At 37.4% G+C, this 27,781-nt stretch overlaps 1 long non-coding RNA gene across 6 annotated transcripts in view; it reads left to right on the top strand.

The window, feature by feature from the left end:
- Window positions 1–27,781, top strand: part of LOC131483461 (uncharacterized) — a 124,492-nt gene that overhangs the window by 4,014 nt on the left and 92,697 nt on the right. For 3 of the 6 annotated variants that reach the window (XR_009247694.1, XR_009247697.1, XR_009247699.1), the window contains exon 2: window positions 10,674–10,765. The exons of 2 other annotated variants lie outside the window; for them this stretch is intronic. This is a non-coding gene — a long non-coding RNA (uncharacterized LOC131483461). Of the gene's footprint in view, window positions 1–6,717; window positions 6,775–10,673; window positions 10,766–27,781 lie in introns of all 6 variants that reach the window. One more of the 6 variants, XR_009247695.1, reaches the window with a different exon arrangement.

Raw genomic sequence — 27,781 nt, 5'->3', positions numbered from 1 at the left:
AGCCCAAAGTCATAAAGTTACCAAAGGTGAAAGTTTAATGTCCCTTGCTGGAACTTTTCCCCTCTAGGAACCAGGACTTCTAAGTGTACAGAGCCCATATTTGCAGTGAGAGGAAGTACAAATTCCCCCAAGTGATGGGTAAGCAAGACCACTTCTACCTCCACCTCTTAGTTCTAGAATCTATGTATTTGACCTTTACGGGTCACAGCCCCATATAATGGCTATCGATTTAGGCTATACACTGCAGTATGGAGGGTGGTACCCCATCCTTATAGGGTATTATCTCCAAGCTGGCACTACAACTGTGCCTTCAAAAGACCACTTAATTGCTGTGTTATGATAGTAGTCCAAAGCCACTTTGGAGATTATATGTGCCCCTTCACTGAAGTGTTGAGACTATATGACCGTCTCTAAAAAGAGAAATATAGCAGAAGGGGCAGGGATGGAGGCTATGTGTGGACCCAGCAAAATGAGCTCCCTCTTGCTTATGCTGAGTGTGCAGTCTAATAGCAGGGGCTGACACTAAACTTCTAATATGGCACATTTTGGGAGACTAACCAGGCCTGGGGCGCAGGTCAGTTACATTGGGTTGCTCCCATTTTGGAGGTGGCAAAAAGGTTCCTCCTTACTAGGACCGATGCGTATTCCAAATAGAGATTTGTCTTTCCTGTACGGAATGCCTCTGCCAGAACCACCATCAAAATGCCTCATTCAGGGGAGCCTAGGTGGCTCAGTTGGTTAGGCATCCTACTCTTGATTTGGGCTCAGGTCATGATCTCATGGTTTGGTGAGATCGAGCCCCCACATAGGCTCTGCACTGATAGCGCGGAGCCTGCTTGGGATTCTCTCTGTCTCTCTCTGCCCCTTCCCCACTTGTGCGTGCTTTCTCTCTCTCTTTCAAAAAAAGAGAAGTTTTTTTAAACATTTTTTTAAAAAAATGCCTCATTTATCAATGTGGTATCCACACAACATTGCCTCAGAACAAGAGATTCATTTTAGAGCAACAGAGATGCAATGATAAGTTTCTCACTATGAGAGCCACTGATCGTAACGTGAACTGCATCACCCAAAGGCAGCCACCCTGGTAGGGTAGTGGAATGACTTGTTGACATTCCAGCTAAGGTGCCAGTATGGAACAGCACCTTGTGGGGTTAGGTCTCCATCCTCCAAGATGTGATTTATGGACTGAGTTAACAGTCGACGCGTAGTGCTATTTTCTGTAGTAGCTGGAAATCATGGCTGTACAGACCAAGGAGTGAATCTTATCATAATCATCAATGACCCACTTGTGGAATTTGGGCTTCCCATTCTCATGGCCTTGGGGTCTGCCAGTTAGAAGCCCTAGTTCTCATGGGGGAGTTGCTTCCATCAGGGAATACGATACAGGTTCCATTGAACTTGAAGCTGTGACTACCACCTGACTGCTTTGGGGTCCTCATGCCAGTGACCTGTCAGAACGAAAACAGAAAACAGGGACTTATTACACTAGTTGGGTCATTGACCATGATTACTTTGAGGGCCAGGATATACCATCAGGAAGGAGGATGTTTACAACCCAGAGACCAAGGGGCTCAGCTCTTAGTACTTGGGCAGTTCTTAGTACCTCCATGCCTTGCAGTAACTATGAACTGGAAATCACAGAGACCGCAGCCAGATAAGACAGCAAAGGGCTCCAACCCCTCAGAAATAGAGGTCTGGGTCATGCCACCAGACAAGCATCTCAGACCAGCCAAAGTAACAGCCATAGGACATTTGAAATGCATGGTCAGCTTTCTGTTTCTACCTTGTCTTTGCTATTTCCTACCTGTAGTCTCTAGCCCTTTAGGTGAGAAAGAACAGGGCAAGGAGATGAGGGAAAAGGCCAAGGAACCTTCAAAATTGTCTCCCTGTCATAAGCCAGCTTTGCATTCTCTGCATGAAGTCTAAACTGACTCTTTCTCTAGTAAGAGTATCTCTTGGCTCTTCAAAAACCCTGCGCTGTTGGTGCCCTTCCCAGGGCTCCATCCCAGAGCTAGTGTCTCCATTCCCTTTGGGAATCTAGCATTTTGTACATCGGTCTACTGAGGTCTTAGAGCTGCCGTCCCACCTCCACCAGCCTCCACCAGACCATGTCCCCCACAGCACTCCCATTATTCCCCCAACGCACTCTGCAAGCGTAGGCCAATCCCATCACAAAAGAAGCTTTCCTCCACTCTGCTTCCAAAGCTGCTGTACCCATCCTGTCTGTCACTCCCAGGCTAGTCCGCTGTGTCCTCCCCACTCCCAGCTGCACAGGGCAAAGGACACATATTTGGGTATCTAAGTGGTCTCCTTAAAGTCCTTTTTCTTCTGCCTCTGAATTTGGGTTGGGAGCAGATGAGTAGAGAAGAGAGAGCTAACACGGCTTTCTCCGAGAAGCTCCTCCCTGGGAAATCCACTCATTTCCCTTCTATAACTTCAGTGTGGGTGAGTCAGATAATTGACTTTCCAGTTATAGCCCTTTACCATTTTACATCTTGGCCTGGTTCCTCACCCTGGAATAAATTGTCTATTGTATCTTGATCCCAATGTCTTGAATTAGTGAAACAGTTTTACCATAGTATTTATTAGGTAGATGTACAAATTTTGGATGGTTACACAGCAAATCATAACATACATTGCCTTACAAAGTGAGAATTCATTTTTTGTTTACACAACTCTTTCTTTTTTGATGTATTACAATGAACCTGTGTTCCCATAGTAAAAAATCAGACTAGTATCAGAAACAGTAAACACAGGACATATAAATAAATTTAAATTATATATACATATTAATTAATATCCATTATTTGCCATATGTCCAATAACAAAGTATGATAAATTATTTCATATATATTGAACAAAATGACTTTGATTCCAAAGTAAAATTACAGGATTGCCTTAAGCATTTTGAGGCAACTTTATGGAGAAATGATGTTTTTGCTGATCTTTATCTTGTATTTACGGGTGATGAAGTTGATTGACTTTTTGACTAGGAAATTTGAGTGAGAAAATAATTAAAGTGACTGGAATCTCATGACTCCAGTGAAGCATGTTATAAGCTTCATACTATCGAAAAGAAAAAGAAGAAATAAACCTAGAGAGGCGCATTCTCTTCTCAGTTCAATCAACACCTATCAACATGATAAAAATGGTCTATAGGGTTAATGAAGCTTAGGTGCCACATCACTAGACTTCCAGTCAAATGTATGCATTATGCACATCCCCAGAGTGCACTAAGATGTAGGGGGGACCGAGGAAGGGAAGGAAAATGAAATAGGTGAAACATGGCAACAGAATACAGATAATGGAAAGCAGAAGAGTTGGAATGGCTTGGGAGAGGGTGGAAAGCGGAAATCTAATAGTCTGAAGGGGTCAAAGCCAATAAAAATGAAACGTGCACATAACAGACCCTGGAAAGAGTCGGAACTAGGTAACATCTCTGAAGTGGCAGAGTGGACTAAAAACAGGAAGGCAGCTTGAAAGCCTCATTGGGGTAGCTGGACCCCAGCATCCTTTTCCTCAACAGAAAAGATTTATAAATCGGGGCACCAGGAACAGCTGAGAGCCAGGAAAACATGGGTACACTGAACGCTAAGAATCTCCTTAGCCTCTTCTCCTGGCCACCTTCCTCACAGTGGCAACCTGACTTGTATCCTCACGCCAAAGAGCTGAGACTGACCAGCCTGAAAGAAAAGATCTGTAGGTGCTGACATTTAAGAGTCCTTTCAAGCAGGTACACAGGTATCGAAGTAGGGGAAGTATGTAGGCAGCATGGGGCAGGAGTGATGGTAACAGACTCATATCCTCTTTCTCCAGCGTAAAAAGAAAATTGGCTCTACAAAAGAAAAATCAAGAAATAGCAGTTTAGGCATTTCATTTAGAAAGGTAGAAATGTTGATCAATACCAAAGACAAGTAAAAGTTGTCCTCTCTGTGATTTTTAAGCAAAACACAGCTGGGAGCTATTCAGCTTCTCAAGAACAACCAGGGCCGTCCACTTTGTAGAAGGCTGGTTCCCCATCATCCAGTCTTGGCTAATAATCACACAGACTTAAATAGACCCAGTGCTGATGGACACGGACCATTAGAGGAGGTAAAGCCTCTGTGACAATTAGCTATTGCTGCAATAATGCTGTATAACAAATGACCCCCCAGATCAGTATACGTGTATTTATACTCAAATGGATCTGTAGGCCCCTTGCAGTTTCCATGCAGTTTGGCTGGTCCAGGTCAGGCCTAAGTGGCTCTGCTTCAGGCTGTGTGCTTCTAGGCTTGGTGTCAGCCTGTGAATCTGCCCCTAAGCCTGGGAGCATCTGCTACCTGTTGCATGTCCTTATCACAGCGAATCACTGCCACGGACATTCCAAGTCTCTGATTGCATCGTATCAAACTGATATCCTATTGACCAAACCAAGTCATGTGGCCAAGCTAGGGACCCATAACGGGTTTTCTGCCCAGCCTGAAGCCATGGCAAGGTTTGGGTATATGACACTGCTACAGCAGAATGAAGGCATCATTGGAACTAATAATGCGATCTATCAGAACACTGTTCTTCACTCATCATTCATCATCTATCAGATGTATTGTAGTTTTTGGTCTTCATTCCCGTTACATTATCATGGTGGTTCAGTTACCTTATCCTATTCTCATTCCTCTGGCAAGAATATCTAGGATGCATGGCCAGAATTAATGCTTACATGTTCTGGTTTGCTCCTTTATCTTTATGTAGTTATTCTAAGCCCTTTTTTATGCTTTTATTAATTGTTTTATTCAAAATCTTTCCCTTTTATTCTAAGCTCTCTCTTTTATATAAATAGTACAGAATACTATAAAAGATGTTTAATCCCATTTTATGTGAAGTAGCCCTTGGTCCCTTTTCTGAGTTTTTAAAAGGCAGAAACGCAGAGCAAAGTACACTGGAATGTAGGGAAAGTTATTTGATATAGAAAGTGTGTAGTCTAGCCAAGAAGTGATTACTCCAGAAATCCTCATGGAGAATAAAGGATTTAATGTGCGACTTGATATTTTGGAAAAACAAACTGAGGATTAATAATATCCGGGTGATGTCTCCCAAAAACACCAAAGGAAACAGTGAAGACGTCTTAAAAGAATGGCTTCCAGATGCCTAGTAAATTATGTGTCCCTAACAAATGAGAACATGACTGAGGGAGGATATTACTTATTTTGAGAAGACCCGCATTCTTTGGGTAACTGGTAGTAGTTTGCACTTGAACGTTGTAATATTACCAAAGAGATAAAAGCCAAGAGTATTATCCTTTTCAAATAATGAAATGATGGATAAATTATTTACAGCGAACGTCAGATTTACCACTCAGTGTGATTTGTTTGTAAGAAAATAAATAAATCGGGGTTTTACAATGAGGTGATTTGTCTGTTTCACTGATTGGAATATATCTCAAGAATCTTGTGAAGTGGGAGAGGATGATTGAAAAGAGGGAAGGAAGGAGGATAAGGAAACCAAAATGATGCTTTTCAGATAGGAACATTTTCAGATACATAAATTAGAAAGACTCTGGAATCTGGGAGTTGATTTCTTCCAAACCATCTACACCCACATACTCTTTGGAAAGAGTTCATGTGCTCCCAGTGTGGAAACCACTGACTTAATTCATAGATAGAGCTCCCCATGTTCCTGTGCCCTTTGAGGTCTTAAGTCATTTCCTCTGATGCAATCCAGTATGGATTTGCATCAATCAAAATGTGACAGTACCTATTAGCTTTCAGAGTTGGGGTCATGAAGAGCTTTGGTTTAGTAAGGTCACAGGCTTTGGTTTTCCATATTGAAATCTTTTGACTTTCTCTGTATTTAATTTTCTCATCCCTATGATATTACCTGGCAAGTGTTTGTGTTTGAGCAATTCTTCTCTGCATCTTGTCACTGAATTGAAAACAACAGAAACAGCAATAGCAGCAGGAAAAAGCCCAATGTCTAGGGATCACAAACAGATTGTAATCGGATATTATAAAACAGAGATTAGAACGTGTGCATTCTGTCTGAGGGGGATATTGCACTTAATCAATTAAATTTCCTATAGAGGATATTAAGCACAAATGGACCATTTCACAATTTCCATGGATACTAAGTGCTTGAAGTGAGGGGGGGGGTAGAGAGGGGAAGGGGGAAGGAAGTCTAAATGAGCAAAATTAATCTTCTGTTTCCTTCCTAACTGGCAAATCAGTTGAAAGTAAGAGGCAGAAGCATAGATTAATAAACCATATGCAATATATTGCCAGTTGTCATTTGAAGGAACTATTTCTTCTTCTGTCATATTGATTGCCTAAGTGTTATAATAACATCGCGGGAGCACTTTGGGATTAGGAAAGCCCCGATAATTTCCCCCCTCCTTTGCAAAAGTGTCTACTTGTTAGCTTCTGTAAACTTACTCTGTCCTGGTTAAGATTAGGTTCTGGTGTGAGAAACAAAGAAAAAACAGTGGTTTACGGAAGACAAATTTATTACAGTGAGTCTGGGGTGAGCTGTTAGGGCCTCAGCAGTAGCGCTCCTCTGCAAGGTGCTGAGGGACCAGGCTCCTTCACTGTGCAGGGCCGCTGTGTCCAAGACCTGCCCCATCTGCAGCCATCATGACTGCATTCCAGCCAATGGGAAGGAGGAAAGCACGAAGACAAGGGGCAAAAGTCACACACTGGCTTGCTCTTAGGGAAATCGTCACACGGCATTTCTACTTCAGTCTCCTAGGCCAAAGCTAATCATATGGAACATTTTGCCTTTTACGTTTTGAAGCTAGCTTAATAGGTACATAGAAATTTAAATTTGTTACATTTTCTTAAGATTTGACACTTTTATCATTATAAAATGACCCTGTTTTTCTCTAGTAATCATTTTTGTCTGGAAGTGTATTTCATCTGATTTAAAGAGAGGTACGCCAGCTTTCTATTTGGTGTTTTTCTGGTATATCTTTTCCAATATTATACTGTCAATATTTCTGGAAGCTTATATTCTAGATATGCTCATTGTAACAGGATATAGCTGACTTTTTTAAAAAACACAGTCTGCAATCTTTTTCTTGATGAAGGTATTTATGTGATTATGCGTCATTTTATTTAGTGCGTTTATTTGTCCCATCTTTTCTAGGATTCTTTTTCTCTGTTGCCTTCCATTTGGATTATTTTTTTCTAACCTGATTTTATCCCCTACTATTTGAAGTCATGTACTCTGATATTACTCTTTTTGTGTTGACCCCCCCCCCCCAACTTCATAATTAACTTATTTAAGTCTCAAGTTAATACCTTTACCTGCCTCCTAAACATTACCCTCATCCCTATCAGAATTGTATTCCTCTCTGGCATAATATGCTGTTGTAGTCATACGTTTAATTTTTTAAACTCCTTAAAACATTAATATTGCTGTTTTATACAGTCATCATTTTATATTTTTTATATTTATCCATGTTTACCAATTTTTTTATTCTTCATTTCTTTTTAAAATAGAAGTATTAAGGTATGATTGACATACAATAAACTGTACATATTAAAAGTGTACAATTTGATCAGTTTCAGCATATGAGGAACAGTCGTTGTAATCAAGAGAATGAACATATCATCACCTCCAAAAGATTTCTTGTGTCCCCTTAATCCTTCACACCTGCCACTTCATTATACTGGTGGTTGTAGTGTGACAGGCAGGAACATAAATGCAAATCCTGTTACTCTATTGTGGCTATTAGTAAACATCTCTGTTCATTTCTGTTTGTATCCAGATACATATATATACACATATATGTACAGATATATATACACATGTTTACACAAATATATGTACAGATATGTATATATATGTGTATATATAAAATTTATTTTTTAATGTTTGTTTATTTTGAGAGAGAGAACACAAGCAGGGGACGGGCAGAGAGAGAGGGAGACACAGAATATGAAGCAGGCTTCAGGCTCTGAGCTGTTAGCACAGAGCCTGACGTGGGACTCAAACCCATGAGCTGTGAGATCATGACCTGAGCCAAAGTCGGATGCTCAACTGACAAAGCCACCCAGGTGCCCCTATATTTTTTTTAGAATAGAGCTCTAGGTTCAAAGTGAGTTTTGTTCAAAATGAATATATCATTCTACAGTCTCCTGGCTTCCTTTGTTGCCATCGGGAAATCAGCTGTCAGTTTGTTACCCCTTTGAAGGTAATATGTCTCCTTTAAATATTCTTCTCTTTGTCTTCTGTGCTCTACAGTTTCACTGTAATTTGTCTGGTTGTGGGTTATCTTTATATTTATCCTGCCTGATTCACACTGTGTTCTTGAATCTGACAGAAGATACTTTTAAATAGTTCTGGAAAATTCTAAGCCATGTTCTTTTCACATATTATCTATTACCTCTGCCTCCTTTCTCTTTTCCTTCTGTAACTCCAATTAGACACATTTCCACTCTATCACCATTTTTCTTAACCTACTTTTCCCACATATTTCTGTGTAACACATTGGATAATATCTTCATGCCTAAGTGTCTTTATCACTACTCTCTTCAGCTGTGTCTAATTTACTGTGAAGCCTATCCACTGAGATTTTTTTTTTTTCATTTCAGTTATTTTCAGTTCCAGGTGCTCCATTTGGTTCTTAAATTTCATTGTTTACTCCGTATAGCTGTACAGATTTTCAAACTTTTCTCTATACCTGCTGAACATAATTTTATGATATGTGTCAGATTATAACAATATATATCAAGTCTTTTTTCCCCCCTGATATCTCTCTCTATTCTTGCTGCTTCTCACTCATGGTATGTTGTTTCTCTCTGTATGTTGAATGATTTTTGGTTGTGAGTTGCTTGCTTATCTTGGAAATTTATTTTTCAAGGAATTCTTGGAGAACTGGGAGAGAAAAGTTCTCTCCAGTCCTGCAGAGAGGATTGGAATTTGCTTCTGCCAAATACCTTTGGTACTACTGTAAACTACCAATGTCATTTTACACATTTGGTATGTAATTTTTCATTTAAAAATATATCATGTGGGGCACCTGAGTAGCTCAGTTGGATGAGGATCCAGCTCTTGATTTCAGCTCAGGTCATGATCTCATGGTTCATGGGATGGAGCCCTGCATCAGGCTCTGTACTGACAGTCTGGAACCTGCTTGGGATTCTCTCTCTCCCTCTCTCTCTTTCTGTCCCTCCCTTGCACATGTGCTCACTCTCTCTCTCTGTCTTTCTCTCTCTGCTTTCTCAAAATAAGTCAACATTTAAAATAAATAAATAAAAATATATCATTAAATGTCTGTTATCCCAGGTAAATTCATATACTGATTATTTTTAATGCTGCCTAGCATTCAATAATAAGGATATATTGTAATTTATTTTTGTTTTTAGTCAAAGTATAGTTGACATGCAATATTATATTAGTTTAAATGTACAGCATATCAATTCAACAATATATACATTACAAAATACCATGATAGGTAAGTGTAGTTATCATTTGTCACCACACAATGCTATTACAATATTATTGACTATATCCCCTATACTGTACTTTTCATCCCTGTCACTTACTTCTTTTATAACTGGAAGCTTGTAGTAATTATTCCCACCTATTTTGCATATCACTCCACATCCCTACCCTCTGGCAACCAACAGCTTTCTATATTTATGAGTCTTTACACTTTTGTTTTATTTTGGTTTTGATTATTTTATTTTGTAGATCCCACATTAAGTGAAATCATATAGTATTTATCTTTGTCTAACTTATTTCGTTTAACATAATACCTTCTAGGTCTATCCATATTGTCACAAATGGCAAGATTTCATTCTTTTTTAATGGCTTAGTAATATTCCAGTGTGTGTGTGTGTGTGTGTGTGTGTGTATGCCATATCTTCTTTATCCATTCATTTATCAGCAGATACTTCAGTTGCTTCCATATTTTGACTATTGTAAGTAGTGCTGCAATGAACATGCTTATAGCTTTTCAAAATAGGGTTTTCATTGTCTTTGGGTAAATACCCAGAAGTGGAAACACTGGATCATATGGTATTTCTATTTTTAATTTTTTGAGGAATCTTCATATTGTTTTTCATAGCCACTGCACCAATTTACATTCCCCCCACCCCCAACAGTGTACAAGGGCTCACTTTTCTCCACATCCTTGCCAACAATTTTTATTTCTTGTGTTTTTGGTTCTAGTGATTTTTGCAGGTGTAAGGTGGTATCTCATTGTGGTTTTGATTTGCATTTCCCTGATGATTAGTGATGTTGAGCATCTTTTCATGTGTATTTTGGCCATGTGTGTGTGTTTTTGAAAATGGCTTTTCTGGTCCTCTGCCCACTTTTTAATCAGATTATTATTTTTTTTTTCTGTTGAGTTGTAAGAGTTCTTTAAATATTTTGGATGTTAATCCTCTATTGTACGTATCATTTGCAAATACCTTCTCCCGTTCAGTAGATTGCCTTTTTGTTCTGTTGATGGTTTCCTTCACTGCACAAAACCTTTTTATTTTGATGTAGTCACAATAGTTTATTTTTGTTCCCCTTGCTTAGCAATAAAATATTGCTAAGGCCAATTTCCAAGAGTTTACTGCCTGCAATTTTTTTTAGGAGTTTTATGGTTTTAGGTCTTTCATTTAGGTCTGTAGTCCATTTTAAGTTTATTTTTAGGTGTGGTGTAAGAAAGTGGTTTAGTTTCTTTTCTTTTCTTTTTTCTTTTTTTGCAGGTAGCTCTCCAGTATTCCCAGCACCAATTATTGAAGAAATTATCTTCCCCAATGGTATATTTTTCCCTCCTTCATCAGAAAGTATTTATCATGTAAGCATGGATTTATTTCTGGGCTGCTAATTCTCTTCCAATGAACTATGTATATTTTTGTGCTAGTACTACAATGTCTTGAATACTATAGCTTTGTAATATAGTTTCAAATCTGGGATTGTTATACAACTACCTTTTTTCCTCTTTCCTAAGATTGCTTCAGCAGTTTAAGGTCTTTGTGGTTGCATATAAATTTTAGGATTATTTGTTCTAGTTCTGTGAAAAATGCTGCTGGTATTATGATAGGGATTATATTGAGTCTGTAGATTGCTTTGGGTAGTATGGGCATTTTAGCAGTATTAAGTCTTTCAATCCATGCGTATGATGTCTGTTTTCACTTATTTGTATCATTTTTAATTTCTTTCATCAGTGTCTTATAATTTTCAGAGTCCATCCTTTCATATCCTGTTTAAATTTATTCTTAGGTATTTTATTCTTTTTGGATGCAATTGTAAATGAGGTTATTTTGCTAATTTCTCTTTCTGATATTTTATTATGAGTACATAGAAAAGCAACAGATTTCTGAATATTACTTTTTATCCTGAAACTTTACCGAATTCAGGTATTCTAATAGTTTTTTAAAGAGTCTTTTCGGGTTTTCTCTGTATAATATCATGTCATCTGCAAATAGTGACAGTTTTACTTCTTTCTTATAAATTTGGATGCCTTTTCTTTCCTTTTCTTGTCTGATTGCCATGGCTACGACTTCCAGTACCATACTGAGTAAAAGTTATGAAAGTGGACATCCTTGTCTTGTTCCTGATCTTAGGGGGAGAGCTCTCAGTTTTTCACCATGGAATATGATGTTAGCTGTGAGTTTGTCATAGATGGCCTTTATTATGCTGAGGTGTGTTTCTTCTTTACGTACTTTGTTGAGAGTTTTTATGATGAGTGGGTGTTGAATTTTGTCACATGCTTTTTCTGTTTCCATTGAGGTAATCATATAACTTTTATTCTTCATTTTGTTAATGTGGTGTATCACGATGATTGATTTGTGGATACTGAACCATCCTAACATCCCTGGAATAAATCCCACTTGATTGTAGTAAATGATCCTTTTAACGTATTTTTGAATTAGTTTACCAATATTTTGTTGAGGATTTTTCTATTTGTGTTCATCAAGGATGTTGGTCTGTAACTTTTTGTGTGTGGTAATGTCTTCATTTAGTTTTGGTACCAGGGTAATGGTGGCCTTTAGAGTGAATTCAGAAGCATTCTTTCCTCTTCAATTCTTTGGAGTAGTTTGAGACAGATAGGTATTAACTCCTGCTTAAACGTATGGTAGAATTCACTTGTGAAACCATTTGGTCTTGGACTTTTGTTAGCTGATTTTTTGATTACCAGTTCAATTTCATTACTAGTAATCAGTCTGTCAGGTTTCCCATTTTTTCCTAATTCAGACTTGGAAGATTGCATGTTTCTGGGAATTTTTTTTTCTTTTAGATTGTCCAGTATTTGGCATATAATTTTTTTATAGTAGTCTCTTGTAATCCTTTGTATTTCTATGGTGTCAGTTGTAACTTCTCCCCTTTTATTTCTTATTTTATTTGATTATTTATTTGATCTCTTTTTTTTGATGAGGGCTTAAAGGTTATCAAGTTTGTTTATCTTTTCTAAGAACCAGCTCTTAGCTTCGTTGATCTTTTCTTTCATATTTTTCTTTTAGTCTCTATTTCATGTATTCACACTCTGATCTTTATTATTTCCTTTCTTCTACTAATTTGGGCTTTGTTTTTCTTCTTCTAGTTCCTTTACATGCAAGGTTTGTTTATTTGTGATTTTTCCTGAGATAGGCCTGTATTACTATAAATTCCCCTCTTAGAACTGCTTTCGCTGTATCCCAAAGATATTGAACCATTGTGTTTCCATATTCATTCCTCTCTCTGTTTTTTTTCTTTGTTATTTTTTTTCATCGGTGGCATGTTGTTTAGCTTCCATGTGTTTGCGTTCTTTCTATTTTTTTCTTGTAACTGATTTCTAGTTTCATACCATTGTGGTTGGAAAAGATGCTTGATATGATTTCAGCCTTCTTAAATTTATTGAGACTTGTTTTGAGGCCTACCATGTGATCTATTCTGGAGAACATTCTATGTGCCCTTGAGAGGAATGTGTATGCTACTGTCCTTATTTGGAATGTTCTGCATATATCTGTTAAGTTCCTCTGACCTAATGTGTCATTCAAAGCCACTTTTCCTTCATGAATTTTCTGTCTGTATGATATATCCATTGATGTAAGTGGGGCTTTAAGCTCTCTACTGGATCTTATTACTGTCAATTTCTCCTGTTATATCTGTTAATATTTGCTTTATTTATTTAGGTGATTCTATTTTGGGTGTATTTGTTATATCCTCATGTAGGATTGATCCTTTTATAATTATGTAATGTCCTTCTGCATGTAGTTTATTTTTATTTCGGTTATTATATCCTTCAGCTGACGGTTTTGGGGGGTTTTGTTTGTTTGTTTGTTTTTGTATTTTATATCTCTTTGTTGAAGTTCTCACTGAGTTCATCCACTCTTCTGTCAATCTGGTATCTTTATGACCATTACTTTGAACTCTTTGTCAGGTAGATCACTTATATACATTTTGTTTAGCTCTTTTTCTGAGTATTTTTTTTCTTGGTCTTTCATTTGGAACATATTCCTTTGTCTCCTCATTTTGTCTGACTCTGTGTTTATTTCTGTGTACTAGGTAGGTCAGCTATGTCTCCTCATCTCGAAAATAATGGCCTTATGTAGAAGATGTCCTGTGGTGCCCAGTAGAGCAGTCTCACTGGTCACCAGAACAAGGTGGTCCACAGGTGTTCTCTCTGTGGGCTGCACGTGCCCTTATGCTGTGGTGGAACCACAACTGTTGCAGGTGTGCTAGTGGGCAAGTCTGGCCCTCAACCTCACCATCAGCTATGATCAACCGTGACTACTGCAGGCACACTGGTGGGCAGGACTTGGCAGATCCATAGGAGAACAGCAGAGCAGGGCAAGTGGTGCTAGCAAGGTAGATAGAGAGTATCAAAGCTGGCTCACAAAAGCTTCCTGCCAGCTAGTCTGAAGGAGCACAAGAAAAATGACATCTGCTCTCTCTTCTGTTCCCAGAGAAAACTGCAGATCCCCATGCCTCTGGCACATGTCCTAAAATTATTCAATAAATTTCCTTTATGTATAACCCAGGTGCTTTTCAAAATGCTGCTTCTATGCTGGGTCTGAGACCAAGTAATAGAACATGCTGGCCCTTTAAGAGTAGTGACTCACTTTCCTATAGTCCTGCCATCTTCCACAGTGAATTCCTGCTGATGTTCAAAGCCAGATATGGGGTAGGTCCCCAGGGCTGGGGCTGCCCAGTGGGGCTTGATCCCCCTCTTGCTTGTGGGTGGCCTCACTGGGGTTTGGTTCCCAACCGCATCTCAGCCCCTCCTACTCTCTTAATGTGACCTTCACTTTATATCTTTAGCTGTGGAAGATCTGTTCTGTCAGTCTTCAGGTTGTTTTCAGAGTGAATTGCATGACATGCAGTTGTTGCTTTGTTTTGTCTGCTTGTGAGAGGAGGTGCATATATACATTGCTTGTGGGAGGGAGTATATATGTGTATACATACACACACAGACACATGCATGTTGACTAGAAAGTGGGACTGCTAGGGCAAAGAGAATGTACACTTAAAACATTTTTTATACATACTACACATGGCTTTCTGAAAAGATTCTATCAATTTACAGCCTACCAATATATTATACCCATGTCCTTGGCAACACTGGATATTATCAATCTTTATTTTGCTCATCTGATGAGAATATTATTTAATCTGCTGAATCTTACTATTAATGAGGCTGAACATGTTTGCTTACATCTGTTGACCATTTGCTTTTCTCTTTGTGATTGCTGTTTGTCTAATTTACCCATTTTCATAATTTTTTCTAGGTCATTTTCCTATTAATCTGTTGATATTTTTTGAACGTTATGAATTTTACTGTCTTTTGTTTAAACATTCGATCCAGGAGTAACTTTTAAAATATAAACATGAGCCAGTATAAATTAGAATCAAAATGTTTTTCATAATAGATATTGTTCTTGAGGCAAAGATAGACACTGTATAATTGTTGTAAACAGTGAATATTGCGATCTGTCAGCTCTTTGCTATTCTCAAGTTTTTATACCATGCGTATGATAGTGCTCTTTGTGACTACTTTTGGAATTTATATTTTTCATTTCCTGCTTCTAGTCATTACTTGAGTTGAGTGCTTAACTTGCAATTTGTGGGTATTCAAATCGAAGCAAAAGAGCCCACCAGTGAGTAGAAATTGCATATTTTCTTGTTGAGAGAATTAAATATAATTGCTTCCTCAATCTGTTTTTAAAAAGTGTTAAGGATTCATGTATCAATAGTCATAATTAGGGAACTATTTCTAGTCAGATTTCTAATGCTTTACTAGAGAAATACTTATTTTGAGAGACTTTAATTTTTTGAATTTCAAGTATTTAACATGTAATCAGTTTTCACCAGATAATTCTGTCTCCATCATTTATCTGGAGCAGTTATATTTACATTTAACAATTATAGTTGGAGGGAGATTTTAGCATCATTGGAATTTGAAGTTTTGCTAACCTATATTTTACTATTTCAGAAAATGTCTATTATTTCAAATGACCACTGTAATCTCTGTTTCTTGTAAAATTCATGCTTGGCTTCCTCAATCAATTCTTTTGGGCTATGATTTTTTTAAAGTTATTGAGAAAGCCATTTTGTGATCATTATTAAACATTGACTTTTGGTGGGTTTTTTATAGGTCTTTATAGGGTGAGAGGAATTGGTTGGCTGCATAAGTTGAAATAAACTGAAAAATTATAAAAAAAATTTAATTATCCCATAGGAATGCTTTCCTGAGTGGTAGAATACGTATCATATAAAATGATTTAACATCAAAGATTTTTTTAAACTGCTTTGATTTCTAGCATTTATATTGCATTTTAGTGCATATCGCTTTTAAACCAGGAACATTCAGGGCTTCACAGACTCAAGTTAGATAAGCATTTAGAGGAGAGGCATGTTAATTGTCTTAAAAATCAAGTCTTTACTTTGAGAAATAAGTTAGGTCTCAGAGATAAGAATCAGCACGATTTAGAAATTATATTTCTCAGAATGGTCCCAAAGAACTTCCTAATAAACATGTAAACAAACATAGGAATTCATCTAATTCAGGATTGATCTTGAAAAGTTAAAAGGATGACAACAAAGGTTTAGCAGTGTTGTAGTCCACTGATGTCTGATTAAATCATTTTAAGCATTCTTTGCCATTTAAATAATATCGAGTATTCTTTCTCATTATTTCCACAACATATAATTTAAGGTAACAAAAGTTTATATATTTTGAAACGCATATCCATTTGATCATTCCAAATGAATTAAATAAGACAGAGGAGGGGGGGAGATAATACTGAATTGTCATTCACAAATCTTTATGCAAATAGCCTGGAAGAATTAAATGACTACACATGATTGGTTTTCTTAAGGTACTGACTGATAAGGACTATGAACCTGGGACTTCTTCAGTAAAGTAAAACCATATTTAGCTGGTATGTTATACGCAATGCTAGTTCTTCCTACTAAATTGCTGTAATCAGGTTATTTGGAACCTGAGCCCAGTCAGAGTTACATAGCTAAATTATCGGTCAGACTCTGGAATTATCTGAATTTGGGATGCAGGGCATCAGCCAGGGCCAGAAGGGAGCAAGATCAAAGTGGAAGCCAACACAGCAAACAAAAGAAGAATTCAGGAGTATTTGTGTAGGAGTCAGGTTAAATCAGAAATAGGAGCTAGGGGCCCTGGAATTATACCAGCATACCGAAGTTAGAGGGAACTCCATCTTCTCTTCTCCCAGGACCCTAGATGAGCAGAGATATACGAGCATAGAAAGAAGAGTGCAAGAGGGCCCTAACTTGTAGTCTACTGCTAGGTGAAATCTCTAGCTTCCCAGAGGAGTCTTGAAAATACATCCTATTCTTAGTAAAACTGGAAAGTTAGCTTCTATAACTGACCCTAAATTTTATAACAGATGTATAATTCACATTACGTTTTGTGTGTGGAACACATAGGTATTTATATCATATAGTTTTCTTTGTAAAAATATCATCATCTATTCTAAATATTTATTAGAGGCAACTTCTAGTACTATTTACGATTCACATATTTTACATGATTCGTATATTACTTGGCAGTATGCGAGCAGAGTAGTCAATTCTCTATTTCCCTTTGCAAAAGTATTTAATTAACTTAGCTCTGTACTCAGTACGTAGAAAGTTCAATAAGGCATGAAATACAATAAATAAAACTACATTTTGGGAAAACAACCCCTTGGGGAGAAAGTGTTGTAGTCTTCCTTTTGCAGTATTGCACTGGTTTAAACGAATACAGTGTATCCATGTGAGGGACCCTTACACATCTTTTAAAAAGAGTGAGAGAGATCTAGACTGATATATAAAAGCTTTAAAAATATATTGACTTTTAAAAAGTCAAGCTATTAAGCAATCTTTAAGTAGTTTTCAGAGGGTGAAGTGCAAGCTGTCTACTGAACCAAAGACCCAAAAAAGAAAAAAATGTCTGTGGAGAAGTAGAGTTGGTCCAAAGGCACAGGTCAACAATAAAGTCTCTTGGTGTTTATCAGCTTGCAGAATGCAGAGAGAGAGGCAGTGCTTGAGAGATCTTCCTAACTTTCCCCGCCCAAGTGAGGTGGCCCAGTGATCTCCTTTCAGGAGATGGCGTTAGTGGTACAAGTGGCTGATGGGATCACCCTCGTAGTTGTCATAAAAGTAAGCAGATCCACCTCCACAGCCTGCCTTCTGGTCCCCTGTTATGACCCACATGGGGCAATACCATGGTCAGGGTGGGGGCAGACTGGGACCTGCCACAGAGAGAGGGTCTGGTGAATTCTGCCATGCTGTGCACTTTTCATTGCTTTGGCTTCATACATTCCTGTGTCTTGTGGAGAAGCCAGATGGACCTGATTTTTCTGGTGAGTTACCATCAAACATGTGACCTGTGTTCTTCAGTTTCTTTCATTATATCCCTGTGAGATGCTGAAACATCAACCCTATACTTTAACAAATAGCACCTGGACTTTCTCATCTTGTTTCTTTCTGAAGCAATCGCAAAACACTTTAGTAAAAAAGATTTATGACAGCTCTTCTATTTTTTCCATTTTATATGTCTGCTAAATTCCATTTTTAAAACATTATGGAGAAAGCCACTGGTGGAATCGCAATGTCTAGAAATGTTAACTTCTCTGTAAAAATAAGGCCACTCAAATCTTGTTAAATTGATATTGTATTCATTGTGCCTCTTAATGCCCACGTTCATTCCAAAGGACTTATAAAATGAAATCATCAAAAAGTTCCCAGCTGCACAAGTCTTTTGAAACTTTTCTATCGTAACAGAGCCTGCGTTACACATTACAAAAACACGCAAGGGGGCTTAAAGATAGTTTAACAAAAAGACTAGAAAGGGAGAATATCCAGGTGGCTTTTTAAGTGTGGAACATAATAAAATGGTGTTTGGAAAGTATTATGCCAAGATGTAATAACTAGAAAACAAGAAAGTCCATTTATAAGTTCAAGTGTAATTTTAAGTCATAAGTAGAAGAAACGTTGAGAATGGAAGGGGAAGAAATAACATGAGCACTTACTAGTGTGAAACAAATAGACTGAAATCCTCCAGCAATGGAAGAGCAGCAATAAGACAGTATATTTTGGACCCATCTTTCTGAAGCTTTGTCCTAAGGCTTTGAGTTATGTACTATATATCTCAATTTTCTGAGGGAAGAGAAATTACTTGAGTATTTAAAACAGAGAGTCTGATACAGGAAAATGGTTACCCAGGGGAAGGCAGAGCTGAAACACCCAACCACAGACTCGGAGACAATCCATAGATTAATACAAGTAAATGGCCACCATTACCCCTGGACCAGAATGAGGAGGCAAAGGGCGAAGGTCATCAGAGGGGAGGTGGAAGTGACTCATCTGTTGCATCAGATGTTGCCAGGGACAGATGGGGACAAGAGAAATACTGTGGCTTCTCCCTCTTTCCTCCCCCTATCTCCTACTAATGTCCACACTGCCTGTTCCCAGCTTGGGGAGTAGCCTGCAGGGTTCCTCCTTTCTGCAGAGCAAAGGAGGAATGGGGAATGGATCCCAGGGCAGTTGGGCTTGGGACCAGCACAAACACTGTGTACATTAGCAGATGAACACCCTTCTTTATATTCAGGTGAGAACTTCCCACTGGAAGGGACCTGCATTACGCCATTGCGATCACAGGACACTCCTGCTGCACCGTGACTTTCCTCAAAGCAAGTAGATTCACCCCTGACTGCTCCTTGTGTCTTGACACTGTTGCTCTGCTGCATTACTTAAAGTAATATTTCAGTTTGGCCATACACATTTTTTAAAGGGCCCATTTGACTTGTAGTCTGGGTGTCCTGCTGTAATTCATCCACTGGCCTTTGGGTAGAACACACTTTATAACAACACCAGAGACAGGTTTAAGTGGAAGTCCAGCTGGGCAGTTGTCCATGGCACCAACCTTTAAGGAGCACTAAGAGATCAATGGGGCATTAAAACATCTCTGGAAATGTCACTAACTGGGAAAAAAAAAACCTAAGAAACAAAACAAAAAAACAACGTGCCTTTCTCAAAATTCCTCTAAAGAAGAAATGTACTTTATCTGGTTGAGCTTTTTAATCCACTTTTGGACACTGCCTCCCCCCATTTCCCAGGCCAAAAGGCTGTTCTTTGTATTTGTTTTGAAACAAGCAAAACCAAATCCAAACTGTAAAGGACATCTGCTGGCTTATATATTTAAAAAGAAGAGTCAGGGTATAGACTTCAGGCAAGTCTTGATCTACAGCCCAGTGATGTCCCCCAGTACCTTGCCTTCCTCATTGTTGGCCTCATGGTGGCAGTGTGACCAGCAGCAGCATGCCCACAAGGAAAGAGAGGTCTCTTCCCTCAATGCTAGATCTTAAGATCATCATTTATTAGACTTGTACTTCTTTGGAAATACGGTTTCCTTAAATATGTTGTGTGTTTTTCCCCCCATTCATCTGATACATGACCTGAAGTATTTGGATACAGAGGGTGAGGGTGTTCAGGCCTAAGCTTATTTGCTTTTGTAGTAAAAAAAAAAAAAAGCCTTCAGATTATCAGGCCTCCAGACACTATGAATAATCCATTCCATAGAATAGTATCCTTAGCAAAGCCAGACAGAAGAAACCTCTTAACCATCAAGGTAGGACTACTTGTCTTGGTCAATTTAAATTCAAAAGCATAAAACGATAATAATTCTTATAAACACTTTATTTTCACTCATCCATTCACTAATATTTTGGTATGAAGCCAAGGTCTTTTCTTCGAGTATGGGTTTTTCTCACATAAACCTTAGTTCATAATGCATTGAGGCATCCAGATTTACACTTCCTTTTTTTAAGTAGAGTGAGAATTCCACAAGAATCTTGTAAAATATATGAGAGAAAAATCCTTTAAAATTTTACAATTTCCCTCAATTTTTATATTTTGAGAGCAATTTTTAAGCAATTGATTTTTATCAAGTCATTCTAAAGCATTTAATTTAGTTTTCATAGAAAAAAAACTCTATTGTCATACTTAAGTTCATTGGTTTCTGTAATTCTGTAATACTTAATTCAAGTACATAATTGCAATAAGTGTAACTGGCATAAATAAGTTTAGGAAAAGAGACAAACTGGGTAGCCATAAAACTCCGTTGATGGGAACGGGTATGCCTGGTAGGTTAAGGGTGGCACCTATAGCCACGAACATTCTGTGGACTACAGGCTTCAGTCAGAATGTTTTACAGAAGAATGGAATATATTAATTGACCAAAACAATCAGTTAAGCAGAGATTGGGTAAGACAGCAACTATTATTTTGTATTTCCTCTCTACTTTCAGAAAGACCACCTGTAGCCTAAGCTTATGTCACTCACATAAGACCTAACTCAAGGCTGTATTATATACTCAAAATCTCCAAAATCCTAATTGATTTTTTTAACCAGATGTCTTAATGCTTTAGCCTTGGTAGACATGTGCTCAGAGTCCCAAAATACAATAGGAAATATTTTAACCAGTTGCAACATACAGAGGTTGCCAACTTCCAGCCTACCTTCTCAGCTCAGATGATTCCAGATTTTAGCATCTATTCTTTGTAACATCTCATTTTATAAGAAATGCTGTATGAGTTATGCTACTTCTGGGTGCAAGTAATAGGAGTGACTTACTCAAAGTGGGTTAATCAACAAGGAAGATGTATTGGTTCATGTAAAAACTCCAGGATGAAACTAATTTAACATCGTATGTCAACTATATTTAAAAACGAAACAAAACAAAACCCCCCAAAATGAGCATATTTCAGACAAGGCTCAGAGATCCAGTATATGGTTGTGTAGATTGTTCACTGCTCCAAGGAGCCTGGGCAAGGGGGGGCAGGTGGGGCCTGAATTCAGCTTACCAACCAATATGTTCAGGCATGGAACTGGATCTGTTTGGAGAAAGAGGTGCCATTTTATTTACATGAAGGACTAATAGCAAAGCCATGCTCCTGCAGGCTGAATTTGTCTAGTTTATCCACTCAGAGGCAATGTATGTTCTAATACTGGCACACTTGGCAGCTCAACAATGTCAAGCAAGAATCAGTTTATTTTCCCCTGTTACCCATTTCCTTACATCAGCAAGCCATATCCCTTGGCTCCACTGTGTTCACCAGTTGAAGGCCAGCATCAACTAAGTCATCCTTTTTCTTGTCCAGTGGGAGAGTGAACTCCTCAAACAATGAATATGTTAGCTTCCATATTTGTTCAACCTTATATCCATCACTAAACCAATCTCCATAGCAGGAAGATTTAGCATGTTGGCTAAGGTAGGATTTATATTTGCCATTTTGCTATTTTTCTTTCATATGTCTTAGGTCTCTTCTATTTCTCCATTTCTCCAGTAGTGCTCTCTTTCATTGTAAATAAATATTTGCTAGTATACCATTTTAATTTCCTTGTGTTTTGGTTTTCCTAGGGATTACAATTAACATTTCAATGTATATCAATCTAGTTCAGATTGATACCAGCTAATATACTTGTTTCTTTCCTCCTTTGTGCTATTGTTGTCATACAAATTTCAAACTTATCAACAGTTTTATTGCTTTATGCAGTTTTAAAATTTTTGATGTAACTGTAGATTCACATGCAGTTATAAGAAATAATGTAGGGAAATTTTAGGTATCCTTTACACAATTTTCGTCAATGAAACACATTCAAAACTATAGTCTTCATTTCTCATAGATAAATGTCTAGGAATACAATTGCTTGTTTGTATGGTAGTTGCATGTTTACTCTGGCCGCCAAACTGTCTTCTAGAGTGATTGTACCATTTTACATTCTCATCGGCAATATATGGGTAATTCATTTTCTCTGTATCCTCACCAGTGTTTGGTATTGTCACTATATTTTAGTCATTCCGATAGGTATGTAGGGATATCTCACTGTGGTTTTCATCTGTATTTACATAATGGCTAATGATGTAGATTTTTTTTTTCATTTGCTTATTTGTCTTTTGTATGTCCTCTTTTAGTGAAATATTCATATATCAATTGCAAATTTAATATCTGAATTGTTTGGGGTTTAAATTTTTTAATTTTAATTTTTCATAGACGTTATTTTTTAGAGAAATTTTAGGTTCAAAGCAAAATGAAACAGAAACTACAGAGAGTTCCTATATACTCCCTGCCACTATACATGCACAGCCTCCCCTAGTATCAATATCTCTCAAGAGAGTGGTACATTTGTTACAAAGAATGAGCCTATATTGATGCATTACAATTACCCAAAGTCCATAGTTTATAAAGTGCAGGGTCCACTTTATATTCTATGGCTTTCAACAAGTGTATGTATAATGACATTTATCCACATTACAGTATCATAGAAAGTCATTTCACTGCCCTAAAAGTACTCTGTGCTCTTGCTATTCAACCTTCTTTCCCTGTTTACCATGGATTATTTTTTAGTGTCTCCATAGTTTTGTCATATAGTTGGGATCAGGCAGTATGTAGCCTTTTCAGGTCGGCTTCTTTCATTTAATACCATGCATTAAGTTTCCTCCATGTCTTTTCATGGCTTGATAGCTAATTTCTTTTTGGCATTGAGTAACAGTCCATTGTCTGGGTGTACCACAGTTTGTTCATCCATTTGCCTACTGAAGGATATCTTGATTGCTTACAAGTCTTGGCAATTATGAATAAAGCTGCTATAAATACCTGTGTGTAGGTTTCTGTGTGAACATGAGTTTTCAACTCATTTGAGTAAATAACAAGGAATATGTTTGCTGGATCATATGGTAGGAGTTTAGTTTTGTGAGAAGCTGCCCAGCTGTCTTTCAAAGTGCCTATGTCATTTTGCATTCCCATCAGCAGTGAATGAATGAATATTCTTGTTACTCCGTATACTTGGCAACATCTGGCGGTGTCACTGTTTTGAATTTTAGTTATTCTAAGAGATATTTAGTGGTATCTCATTGTTATTTTAATTTGCAATTCCCTATTGACATGAATCTGAAGCAGGCTCCAGCCTCTGAGTTGTCAACACAGAGCCGTATGCAGGGCTCAACCTCATGAATTGTGAGATCGTGACCTGAGCAAAAATTAGACACTTAACCAACTGAGCCACCTAGGCGCCCATTTTTTTTCAAATCTTAATGTTATTTATTTTTCAAAATGACCAAGAGCCTTTGACAGGTAGATTTGTTTTATAACTGCCGATTTCTTGAATAAAAGAGCAATATACACCAAGCCTAGAAAAATTAATCATACCCTTTTCATATGCTTATTTGTCATCTTATATCTTCTTTGATGAGGTGTCTGTTCAGGTCTTTTGCCCATTTTTGAATCAGGTTGTTCATTATTTTTAAGTTCTAAGGGTTTCTTACAATTTTTGAAGTCCATTTCCAGATACATCTTTTTTTTAAATTTTATTTATTGTTTAATTTACATCCAAGTTAGCATATAGCAATTCAGGAGTAGATGATTTCAACAGTGATTTCAGGAGTAGATTCCTTAATGCCCCTTACCCATTTAGCCCATCCCCCTCCCACAACCCCTTCAGTAACCCTCTGTTCTCTATATTTAAGAGTCTCTTGTGTTTTTGTCCCCCTCCCTGTTTTTATATTCTTTTTGCTTCCCTTCCCTTATTTTCATCTGTTTAGTATCTTAAATTCCTCATATGAGTGACTTCATATAATATTTGTCTTTCTCTGACTAATTTTGCTTACATAATACCCTCCAGTTCTATCCAGGTAGTTGCAAATGGCAAGATTTCATTCTTTTTGATTGTTGTGTAATACTCTATTGTGTGTGTGTGTGTATACACACATACATACGTACCACATCTTCTTTATCCATTCATCCATCAATGAATACTTTGGTTATTGTCGATAGCACTGCTATAAACATTTGGGGGCATGTGCCCCTTTGAAACGACACAGCTGTATCCCTTAGGTAAATACCTAGTAGTGCAATTGCTGGGTCATAGGGTAGTTCTATTTTTAATTTTTGAGGAATCTCCATACTGTTTTCCAGAGCGGCTGTACCAGTTTGCATTCCCACCAGCAGTACAAAAGAGATCCTTTTTCTTCACATCCTCGCCAACATCTGTTGTTGCCTGAGTTGTTCATGTTAGCCATTCTGACAGGTGTGAGGTGGTATCTCATTGTGGTTTTGATTTGTATTTCCCTGATGATGAGTGATGTGGAGCATTTTTTCATGTGTCTGTTCACCACCAGATATATCTTTTAAAACATTTTCTTCCAGTCTGTGGGTTGTCTTCTCATTTTTTGACAGTGTCTTTTGCAGAGCAGAAGTTTTCAATAAAGCCCATGAATTATTTGTTTCATAGAATAAATTTATGAATTATTTATTCCATAGATGATGCATTTGGTTGTATTTTTTAACTGATAAATTTCAAGAATTTTTTATATATTCAAGACACTAGTCATTTGTCAGATATGTGGTTTGTAAATATCTTCTCCCACTCTTGTAACTATATAAAGCAAACTTTTCTAATTTTAATTAAGGCCACTTTATCCAGTTTTCATTTAGGAGTCATGGTTTTGGTGTCAAATCTAAGAACTCATCAGAGATCCTGGAGATTATCCTATTTTTTTCCCCTAAAAGTATATGTAGTTTCATAGTGTACATCAAAGACTGATACATTTTGAACTAGTTTTTATATAAGGTATAAGACCCAGATGAAAGTCTTTTTTTCTCTTTTTTTGTCCATAATGCCCAATTGTTCCAGCACCATTTGTTGAAAAGGCTATCTTTCCTCAATTGAATTTCTTTTTCAATTTTCTCTACAGTCAAGCATATTTTTTAGTCTATTTCTGAATTCTTTATTTTGTACCATTATTCCGTATATCTGTCTTCCCATCTCTACCACACAGCCTTGATTTACCATAGCTCTAAAATAAGTTTTAAACCAGGTAGAGTAATTCTTCAGACTTTATTCTTCTTTTTCCAAAAAAAAAGTTAAATTTAAATCCCTTGACTTTCTTTATAAATTTTGCAATAATTTTGTCTATAGCTACAAAAAGTCTTGCTGGAATTTTGTAAAGACTTGCATTAAACCTGCATATCAATTTGATGATAACTGACATCTTTATTATGTTGAGTCTTGCAATCCATGAACCTAATATGTTTCTCCATTTTTAGATTATTATTTCTTTCATCAGTATTTTGTAGTTTTTGACATACCAGTACTGTACATGTTTTGATAGATTTATGCCTAAGTATCTAATATATTAAGTGATTATAAATGGCATTGGAGTTTTAGTTTTTGTATTTACATGTTCATTGCTAGTATATAGAAATGATCATAATATTTCATCTTTCTCTTGTAACCTGTGACATTGATGAACTTCCTTAGTTGTTCTAGTTCTTTTGTAGAATCCTTGGGCTATACTATGCAGATAGTCATGTCATCTGCAAATAGAGACAGCTTTATTTCTTCCTTTTATATTTGTATGTCTTTTATTTCCTTTTCTTGCTTTATTACACTGAATAGAACTGCCAGCACGGTGTTGAATAAGAGTCATCAGAGCAGAAATCCTTGCCTTGTTCCAGATCTTAGAGGAAAAACATTCAGTTTTTTACCGTTACCTGTGTTGTTAAATGTAGTTTTTGTAACATTCTTTATCAAATGGAGAATGTTCCCCTCTCCTTATTTTTTTTGAGAGATTTTATCATGAATGGGTGTGGAATTTTATCAAATTCTCTTTCTACATTAGTTGATATGATCATGTGATTTTTCTCCTTTAGTCTGTTAACGTGGTGGTAAGTAGATTGATTTGTGAAGATTGCACCAACTTTGTATCCTTGAAATAAATACCATTGGTTATGTGTACATACATTTTTATATGTTGCTGAATTTTATGTGATAATGTTTTGTTAGAGATTTTTGTGTGTATATTCACAAGAGGATATACACTGCTCTGCAGTGTTTTTTTAAATATGAAATTTATTGTCAAATTGGTTTCCATACGACACCCAGTGCTCATCCCAACAAGTGCCCTCCTCAATGCCCATCATCCACTTTCTGCTCTCCCCCACCCCTCCCCATCAACCCTCAGTTTGTTCTCTGTATTTAAGAGTATTTTATGGTTTGCCTCCCTCCCTGTCTGTTTGTCACGTTTTTCCCCCTTCCCTTCCCCCATGGTCTTCTGTTAAGTTTCTCAAGATCGACATATGAGTGAAAACATATGGTATCTGTCTTTCTCTGACTGACTTATTTCACTTAGCATAATATCCTCCAGTTCTATCCACATTGCTGCAAATGGCAAGATTTCATTCTTTCTCATTGCCAAGTAGTATTCCATTGTATATATAAACCACATCTTCTTTATCCATTCATCAGTTGATGGACATTTAGGCTCTTTCCATAATTTGGCCATTGTTGAAAGTGCTGCTATAAACATTGGAGTACAAGTGCGCCTATGCATCAGCACTCCTGTGTCCCTTGGGTAAATTCCCAGCAGTGCTATTGCTGGGTCATTGAGTAGTTCTACTTTTACTTTTTTGAGGAACCTCCACACTGTTTTCCAGAGTGGCTGCATTAGCTTGCATTCCCACCAACAGCGCAAGAGGGTTCTCATTTCTCCACATCCTTGCCAGCATCTATAATCTGATTTGTTCATTTTAGCCACTCTGACCAGTGTGAGGTGGTATCTCACTGTGACTTTGATTTGTATTTCCCTGATGATAAGTGACATTGAGCATTGTTTCATGTGTCTGTTGGCCATCTGGATGTCTTCTTTGGAAAAGTGTCTATTCATTTCTTATGCCCATTTCTTCACTGGATTATTTGCTTTTCGGGTGTGGAGTTTGGTGAGTTCTTTATAGATTTTGGATACTAGCCCTTTATCCGATGCGTCATTTACAAATATCTTTTCCCATTCCGTCGGTTGCCTTTTAGTTTTGTTGATTGTTTCCTTTGCAGTGCAGAAGCTTCTTATCTTGATGAGGTCCCAATAGTTCATTTTTGCTTTTAATTCCCTTACCTTTGGAGATGTGTTGAGTAAGAAATTGCTACGGCTGAGGTCAGAGAGGTTTTTTTCCTGATTTCTCCTCTAGGGTTTTGATGGTTTCCTGTCTCACATTCAGGTCTTTCATCTATTTTGTGTTTATTTTTGTGTATGATGTAAGAAAGTGGTCTAGTTTCATTCTTCTGCATGTTGCTGTCCAGTTCTCCCAGCACCATTTGTTAAAGAGACTGTCTTTTTTTTCATTGGATACTCTTTCCTGCTTTGTCAAAGATTAGTTGGCCATATATTTGTGGGTACAATTCAGGGTTCTCTATTCCATTCGTCTATGTGTGTGTTTTTGTGCCAATACCATATTGTCTTGATGATTACAGTTTTGTAGTAGAGGCTAAAGTCTGGGATTGTGATGGCTCCCTCTTTGATTTTCTTCTTCAATATTACTTC

Source organism: Neofelis nebulosa, chromosome 8 (genome assembly GCF_028018385.1).
Source record: "Neofelis nebulosa isolate mNeoNeb1 chromosome 8, mNeoNeb1.pri, whole genome shotgun sequence".
NCBI lineage: Eukaryota > Metazoa > Chordata > Mammalia > Carnivora > Felidae > Neofelis > Neofelis nebulosa.
The sequence above is the reverse complement of the archived record's forward strand: the minus strand, read 5'-3'. Positions and strand labels throughout refer to the sequence as shown.